Source organism: Eschrichtius robustus, chromosome 1, assembly GCF_028021215.1.
Source record: "Eschrichtius robustus isolate mEscRob2 chromosome 1, mEscRob2.pri, whole genome shotgun sequence".
Taxonomy (NCBI): domain Eukaryota; kingdom Metazoa; phylum Chordata; class Mammalia; order Artiodactyla; family Eschrichtiidae; genus Eschrichtius; species Eschrichtius robustus.
This window is the reverse complement of record NC_090824.1, coordinates 62,204,406-62,210,172: the sequence shown is the minus strand read 5'-3', so window position 1 is coordinate 62,210,172 and position 5,767 is coordinate 62,204,406.

The following is a 5,767-nucleotide window of genomic DNA, read 5'->3' as shown; positions in this document are numbered from 1 at the left end:
ACTTGCTGGTAGAATTAGTTAGGGTCATTTTATCTCAGTCACTCTTCTACCTTGTAGGACAGCAGTTCTTAACCTTTAGTTCACCTTCAGGGGGTCAAAGGACGCCTCAAAACTCTATATGAAATTTGGTGTCCATGTGTGAAGGGAGAAGGTGAATGGCAATGCAGTTGCCACAGAGGTCTCAGCCAGTCCCACTGGGAGTTGTGAAGCTGGGATGGTCTTCAGGTATACCACAGGGTCCAGCAGTGCTTATAAAGGAAGTTGGGCCCAGGCTGCTTCCAGGGAGAGGACAAAATCTTCTGCCAAGAGCAATTTCGGGGGAAGGACTCAAATGTGAGCTGGGGAATGAGTGCCTTGGTCCTGAAAGAGGGATCTGAGAGCACACACCCACATCCACAACAATTGTTACAGTTGCAATAGGACATTAGCACCATCTGGGTGTGGGAGATTCCAAATGCTATTTGCTTCTCTTGCCTGGGGCTTCTTGATTCTTGATCATCACTGGGAATCTTGACTTGGATGATACTTCCTCCAGCTAAAGTTGCCTGACAACTTTCCTTTCAGCTCCCAGTTTGAGGTGCGTGTCTCTGTTGGGGTCTCCTCACCCCTCCAGGTAGCCTTCTTGGGCTGAGGCCCTCTCAAGTGACCCAGTCCAGCTCCCTTGCAGAGACTTTCCTAGCATATTCTAGAAGTGGTCTCAAAAAAATTTTTTTTTGATCTTGCTATCTAAATGTTACCAGAAGGAAAGATCAACTTTTCCAAACCAAATTCATTATCCTTGGCAGATGTGCTCTGTGTTTCGTGTGGCTTGTATCCAACAGTTCCCTACAACTGGTCAAATCATTTCACTATCTAAGAATATGATTTGCAACTAATTCATCTTGAAGTCTTTGACCAGAACCTACACTGCTTAAAATTAGCAATGCTACGTGTATTTTATTGAGATTTTTTTCAGTGCCCGTGGTGGGTGATTGCTAACATCTGCTTTGAAATTTTTGCAGACTAAAATCATTATGGCCTTACACTATAGCTTAGAACTTTGGATCTCGATTGCCTGTTCCTCAGTGCGTCAGAGCAGGCTCCGGGACTGTTTCTTAGGAGTATTTTTTACCCTGCCCATAGTTTGTCCCTCATCCCACTGCCATGCAGAGGTGGATTTCGGTTAGACTCTTTAATTTTCAAAGGATCATAACTCTACTCTTAGCCAGTGACTGTCTTTTCCTTTAATTAACAATTCAAAATATTCACCCTTCAAATTCTTGCCAGAAATTACAGTTTTGAACTCTCTGCTCTCCAACACTTATCAAAAATTTCAAAAACGATTTATGGGGGCTGGCTTGAAAAGACACACACACATTCCTTTAGATAGTTAAAATTTTTACCTTAGGATTATACCAAACCATGTGAGTCTCATGCTTTTTGTAGAGGTGTAGATCTGTGCTTTGGCCTACACTGAGGGATTTTATAAGAAACTCACTTCTGAATTTATGGGGGCTGTGGTTGAGAAACCATCCACTTCATGACTGTGCTTCCTCTGTATGAGGTCTCTTGGGTGTAAGAAAAATATGTATTTCTCCTCATGACCTAGCTCGTTGGTAGCTAGTGGAAAGTCTGAATCTTGAAGCTAAGCATATCTTCCTTTTTACATTGAATTATCAAAAATTTCAAAGCCAAATTTGTGACTCATCCCTAGCAACTACCAGCACCTTAGGATATGCATTTTCCTCACAACCTAGCTTGTTTGTAGCTGGTGGAAAGTATGAATCTTGAAACTCAGCATATCTTCCTCTTTACATTGAATTATCATAAAATTTCAAAGCCAAATTGTGTGACTCACCCATAGCAACTATCAAGATCTTCAGATATGCATTTCTTGGTATTGATATTACTATTTTTCTGCCATTTCCTTGTCATAGGCTCCTTCAATTATTTATTTTTATCCTTTTATTTGTATATAATTGCCTTAAATCCTTCATAGAACAAGGCCTGGTTATAAATAAAATGAAACAGCCATCTCAACTTCAGTTTGACCTCTTCCTTGCCCAACCACATATTTCATTTGATTTTTTTACAGCACTCTTTACCAAGCCTAATTAAATAATTAATAATAATGATAACAACTGTTGGTTGAGAAATTCTATATGCTAGATTCTTGACATGTTAATATAATAAAGGTCTCATTTAATGTTTACAGCCACCTCCCAAGGCGGGTATTATGTCCCTATTTTACAGAAAAGGAAACCAAGACTCGGGAGGTTTAAAGGATTTGCTCAAAGCTAAGATCAGTCAGTGACAGATCTAGGACTGGAATACTCCGAAGCCCCTATTCTTTTCTCTGTGCTAGTCTGCCCACTCTGTGGGATGATGCTTTACTTTTTTATGAGTCATTATTCTCTGGGTTTGAGCTGATACAATGACAGGTACCAAAAAAACAAACAAACAAAAAAACCAATGGTTCATTTCTCCAATGGGGATGGGGAAGCGAGGGTGGGTGTGATCTCTTAGCCATTTAACATTATTGTCCTGCCTAGCTAAGTCAGTGAGCAGAGCTCCACCATCATTTTCTCCACCCTTTGAAGGAGGTGGAGGCTAGAGCTTAGACCAGAGGTGGAGATGGAAGCGGAAGAAGGAAGAGACAAGAGCTAAAGAGAAATGTTTTACTGGATTTCCAACATGGGACTAAAGAAGGAAAAAGGAACTGGGGGTTGTGTTTTCATTAGCTTGTGAGACTAGCCAATTTGGCTAGATTTTAGTTGAGTAACAAGCAGAAACCTGTATTTTATTATTTTTATAAAGTTAGGTTTACTGAGAAATAGTTTATATACAATAAAGTGTACGCTTTTAAGTGTACAGTTGGATGAGCTTTGATAAATGCGTCGTCATGCAGCCACCATCATGATCAAGATGCAGAATATTTCCATCACCCCAAAAAATTTTCCTCCTGCGCCTTTGCAGTCAGTCTCTTCCTTCTGACCCCTTAACTGCTGGCAACTACATAGTACTGCCTTTTCTAGAATATCATATAAATGGAATTTTTCAGTATGTAGTCTTTTGTATCGTCTTCTTTTACTTAGCACAACGCTTCTGGAATTCATCCATGTTGCTGCATGTATCAATAGCTCATTCCTTCTTTCTGTTGAGTAGTATTCCATTGTGAATGGAAGTCACGTAAGTGGATGAGGTACCAAAACTCATTTACCCACTCACCAGTTTATGAACATTTGGTTTGTGGCTTTTATGAATAAAGCTGCTATGAACATTCGCCTGCAAGTGTTTGTGGGAAAATACCCAGGAATGGGATTGGTGGATGGTATGGTAAGTAGAAGTTTGACTGTAATAACAAACTACCAAACTGTTTTTCAAAGTGGTTATACCATTTTGCATTTACACCAGCAATGGATGAGATTTTTAATTGTACCACATTCTGTGTACACTTGCTACTGTCAATCTTTTAAATTTTAGGCATTCTAGTGGGTGTGAAGTAGTATCTTATTGTGATTTTAATTTGTTTCCCTAAACACTAGTGATGTTGAGCACCTCTTCATGTACTTATTTGCTATTCATATCTCTTCCTTTGGTAAAGTGTGTGTTAAAATCTTTTGCATTTTTTATGGGTAGTTCATCTTTTAATTATTGACTTGTAAGTGCTCTATATTTTTGGGATACAAGTCCTTCAAAAGATAAGTTTTTGAAAATACTTCCTCCTGGTTTGTAGTTTTCCTTTTCTTTAGTGGTGTCTTTTAAAAGGGGGTTTCTAATTTTAATGAAGTCATAATTTTTGCACTTAAATTTAGGGCTATCATCCATTTCAAGTTGGTTTTTGTATATGCTACAAGGTAAGGGTTGAGATTCGTTTGTGTTTTTTGCACGTGGATGCCCAGTTGTCCAGCATCATTTTCTAAAATGTCAGTCCTTTTTTCATTCAATTACCTTAGCACCTTTGTCAAAATTCAACTCACTACATACGTGTGGATCTATTTCTAACTCTCTATTGATATGTGTAACCCTTCTTACACCAATACCATCCTGTCTTTATTACCATAACTTTATATAAAGTCTTGAACTCAAATATTATGAACCCCCCATCTTTGTTCCTCTTTTTCAAAATTATTCTGGCTATTCTAGATCTTTTGCATTTCCATACAAATTTTAGAATCTGCTTTTCAATTTCTAAAAAAAGAGCAGCTTCCTGGGATTTTCACTGGGATTTGTTCAATCTGTTGATCAATTTGGGGAAGAACTGATAGCTCAACAATATTGAGAATTCCAATCCAAAAGCACAGTGTATAGGTCTATTTATATAGATCTCTGATTTTTCTCAGCAAGGTACAGGTATTGTACATAGCTTTTAAATTTATCTCTGAACATTTCATTTTCATGCTACCATAAATTGTATTTTTTACTTCAGCTTCCAATAACTCATTGATAATACAGAGAAATATAATTCATCTTTTATATTGACTTTGTGTTGTCTCAACTCACTAAACTCACATAGCAGTTCAGTAATTGTTATGATTCCTTGAGATTTTTTATGTAGATAATCATATTACTTGCTAATAAAGATAGTTTTACTTTTTCCTTTCCAAGATATATGACTCATTTACTTTTCTTGCCTTATTACTGGCTAGGACCGCCAGGATGACCTTGACTAGAAGTGGTGAGAGTAGACATCCCCACTGTGTTCCCAACCTTCAGGGTAAAGCGTTCAGTCTTTCACCATTAAGTATCATGTTAACTGCAGGCTTTTGCCGATTCCCTTTTTCAGGTTTGGATCTTTCCTTCTATTGCTAGTTTATATAAAGTTTCTATTATGCATGGATTTTGGACTTTATAAAATGCTTTTTTCCCCTGCATTGTTTCAGGTGATAATATGATTTTTCTTTTGAGCTTATTGATATGGTGAATTACGTTGAATGATTTTCAAATGTTGAAGCAATCTTGTACTTCTGTGATAAATCTCCCTTTATTGATGGTCCTGATTATTATTTTTATATATGACTGAATTTGATTTACTAGTTTTGTTAAGGATTTTACATATACGTTGATGAGGATTACTGTTCAGTAGTTTTCTTGTAATGTTCTTGTCTAGTTTAGGAATCAGGGTAATACTGGCTTAATAAAATGAGTTGGAAAGTATTTGTTCCTCTTCTATTTTCTGGAAGAGTTCGTGAAACCTGCATTTTTAAACTCGTCTGTTTCTATTCATTTTACCCCTGACCCTTTATCCTCACCTCAGGGTCTTTGTACATGATTATTTGAAGTACTTTAAAGCTGTCTTTATTGAACTAAGAAGGCAAGGATTTTCTACACACAGGAGAGGTTCAAAGGCCCTGAAAAGGCCAAGTGTGTATGTGTTCCTGTGCTTCTTCCCAAGAATTATTGTGTAACATGAGAGAAAAATAGGGAAGAGTGTTTTAAACCTCGAGGAAACTAACATAAGGCCCATGCGTCACAGCCTCACATGGACAACGGCTACTAATCAGAGGGGAAGGACATTATATCAAAATCCACTCCTTCAAGCAAGCGAGGGTGAACAATGCCAAAGCAAAAACCTTCTCTCTAAGTGTGGTTCCGTCCACTCATATTACCCTCCAGGGCCTTCTGCCTTGAAATCCAAAACCTTCCAGTGAGCCCAAACCCTTCAGGCCTAGAACAAACCTACATTTGAACATGGGTTAAACACACAGGCCAGTTCTTTGAGAATCCATGTTTTTGCTAATGTCTCATAATCTGCCAGAAGCTAGACAAGTGACAGAAAGCCATCGAA